At 52.1% G+C, this 3,444-nt stretch overlaps 1 pseudogene; it reads right to left on the bottom strand.

Annotated features, from left to right (window-relative positions):
- Window positions 1–828: 828 nt before the first annotated feature.
- On the bottom strand, window positions 829–1,843 carry LOC136480009 (uncharacterized; annotated as a pseudogene).
- Between the last annotated feature and the right edge of the window lie 1,601 nt (window positions 1,844–3,444).

Raw genomic sequence — 3,444 nt, 5'->3', positions numbered from 1 at the left:
GGTCCACAAATGTCACCTTGTATCATTTGTAGGAACATAATTGACTCATCCCTAATCTTCAGGAGGGATGGTCTAGTGATTAGCTTCCCCTTTGCACATGCGGTGCAAATAAAATCTTCAGGATTAAGGAAACCACTAACATTATGGCTAGCAGAATTATTGATGACCCTTCTCATCATACTCAACCCAAGATGATCCAATCGATCATGCCATATTCGAAACCAATCTATGTTTCTGAATATGGTTTTCATCACAACATATTCTTCAGTGGATTTTATGTACGTGTAGTACAAACCCGATGGCAATGAAGGGAGTCCTTCCACCACTCGCTTTTGATACCCATCGAATTTAGTGATGAGCAAGTATATCTTTGAAGCTCAAAAGGGTGCGCTTTGAGTTAGGATACAACAGTGCATGCTTCACAAAGATTTGAGTACCCTGGGAAGAACCAGGGTGGAACTTCCAGTGCCCACGATATGAGCATTGCTTCCGACAATGGTCATAATATTTCCATTTTTCTTTCTCAATGTCCGAAAATATCTGGTTTCCCTTAGTATTGTATTAGTGGTGCCACTGTCTACAAGATAGATTTCCGCTTCCACCATAGGGTCCCCATAGGCTCTGTTAAATACCATAAAAGGAAAACATGAATTTTACATAAAGTATACATTATGAGAAAACAACATTACATTATTCCTGGGAAATATTATGAAGGTTTGGGCCATCTACCATGTTACAAATGCTCTTCAAGAGCATGCATGGCCAAACTCTATGGAAATAAAACTAGTACATGTGGACATCACATTTAGCATGATATTTTGGAGATTACTACAGGTCCCCAAATATATCAATGTCATCATGAAGGTTGTCTTCACTTTCGTCTGTTTGGACGTCTCCACCACTTGCACCGACATCCATGTCGTTGCCCTTCTTAGGCTGAGCTTCAGGCTCTGTGATGAAGTGGGACTCAGGTTGACCTTTCTCTTTGTTCTTGCTCTGTTGGTAAAGGTCAACCAGGTGTTTGGGGGTATGGCATTTGTGGGACCAATGTCCCTTTGCTCCGCATCTATAGCATTCGCCTTGCTCTTCCTCCAATGGTCACCCCTTTCCTTCTTAGGTTCGACTCTACCCTTGGGCTTTCCCTTTCCTTTGTCTTTGAACATGGCACCTCTTTTCCCCTTCCACTTCCCCTTTCTACGGCCCCATTTACGGTTGTGAGAACTCTCAGCAACGTTAGCATTGCTTCAGGCACATCCATAGAACCAGTAGGCCGAGCAGAATGATTGTTCATGAGAACCTCATTCTGTTGTTTAGCAACAAATAGTACTTCACTTAGCTCAGAGTACTTGATGTACTTTGAGTTCCTGTACTACTGTTGTAGTACTATGTTGCTGGGGTGGAAGGTGGAGATAGTCTTCTCGATCATATTGGCATCCGTGATCTTCTGGCCACATAGACGTAGTTTACTCAAGTCCTATGTAAAGCAGAGTTGTATGCTGCCACAGAATTATAGTCTTGGAAGGTTGATCCAGTCCTGTTGCGCTCTAGGGAGCACAATCGATAGCTGCTGGTTGAAGCGGTCCTTTAGGGACTGCCATAAAACTAGTGGACCCCTCTCCGTCATATACTCAGACTTCAAGTCTGGGTGGAGATGGTGTCGCAGAAAGTGCAATGCTCTCGCTTTATCAGGCTTTGTGCGCTCATCCTTGCCAGCTTCAGGCTAGATGATGGTACGATCGAGGCTCATGGAGTCGAGTTTGATCTCAACGTCGGTAGCCCAAGTGAGGTAGTTGTTGCCATCCATGGCAAACGCTTCGAACTCCCTCTTTGCGATGTCCGACATGCCTACACAATTAATGTACAAGGTTAAAGAATATCGGTGCGTAATCTTCAGGATTATGACTATGCATAGTCTTCAGGACTATACAAGAATTTCCTTAATCTTCAGGATTACTTTACGATTAAGTAATATAAATTGCAATAAATAAATCTACGGAATTTAAATAAATGCGAGAATAAATTGCAGTAAATAAATAAAGGTAATATGCAATAATATAAAATAAATACAGTGGACTTGGGGCCACTGTTTAGCACAAAAACAAAGGCTTTTGTGCAGCACAATTCGTAATGGGCCTAAAGGACCCGTTTTGGTGCTTTATGGGCTGGCTTGTGAGGCCCAGCCATCCGTGGTGGATGGCTCAGATTTGCCCGTAGCCAAATATAAAGGGGATGGGTCAAAACCCTAATATTATTCCCATTTCTCTCTCCCTTAGACTATCTCCAACCGAGCTCACCCAAACCGGACACCCATTCCAGGATTTAGGTCGCATACAGTGAAAGAGTCCCGCACCCACACCTCGGCGTCTCCAACGGCCCACGCAAAAAATCCTCACCTACTCCCTCTCCTTCCACGCAGCACCGACTGGTCCTCCCCAGCGTCCCATCCCTCCCCGAAGGCCCTCCCCGGCGGCGCCCGACCCCGGATCTGGCTTCCCCCGGCGCGGCGAGCCTCACGGCAGCGCCCAGTGGTTCTCCCGACACGCAGCCTCTCTCCTCGGCACTCCTCCCCGCCCACGCCCCTCCCCTGCCGGCCTCCCTCGCTGGTGGAGCCCCTCGCCAGCGGCAAGCACCGGCGCGCGCACGGCGGCTATGCCCTGCCCCCAGCGCGGCAGCCTTTCCTCCCCGCGGCGACCTCTGCTCTGCGTGCCTCCTCCCAAGCCGGCCTCGCGCCTCCTCCTCCCCACCCCACTGGACCTCCTCCGCCCCAGCGCGACCTCCCCACGGTGGCCTTCCCTGGCACAGGCGCATAGCGGCGTCCCCGAGGACTACCCCGCGCGGTCCCGACGGCGGCCTGAGGACGACGGCACGCGCGGCCCCGACGGCGACCGGAGCACTGGGAGCTAGATCTGGCCCGCGCGGCCGCCTGCTCGGAGCGTCGGCGGCTCCTCGGCGCGGTCGCGTCGACCGCGCTCCTCTGCGGTCTCGCCTCGCCGAGCCGGCCACGCCTCGCCACGAGCCCACCACTTCGGGCGTCAGAGACGAGCGGGGCCGGCGGTGCGGGAGCGGGCCACCTCGGCGTTGTGGAGGCGTGCGCGGACGGGCGGAGATTTGCGTACCGAGGAGAGAGGGCATGCTTATTTGCATATCGCTTCGGTTGGTAGGCAAAATGGGTCGTCTATCTGGGTCAGCCGTTGGAGGCTGTTTTCAGTAGGCAAAGCAACTGTGCGTAACGCATTTTGGGTTTGCATCTCCTCATTGGAGACAGTCTTATCTCCTTCTGCAGCAACGCACAACAGGAAGGGAAGAGGAGGGCGGCGGCCAGCCAGGAGCCTGCGGGGCCCGCGCCTGGGCCGCCCCTGGCGCGCTCGCCAGTGGCCGGGCCACGCCTGTGCCTAGCCTGGCCGGGGCTGTGTGACTGCACCCGTGCCGTGGCCTGGCCGGGGC

This window comes from Miscanthus floridulus, chromosome 9 (genome assembly GCF_019320115.1).
Source record: "Miscanthus floridulus cultivar M001 chromosome 9, ASM1932011v1, whole genome shotgun sequence".
In the NCBI taxonomy this organism is placed as follows: Eukaryota; Viridiplantae; Streptophyta; class Magnoliopsida; order Poales; family Poaceae; genus Miscanthus; species Miscanthus floridulus.
This window is presented reverse-complemented; position numbering and strand designations above follow the sequence as displayed.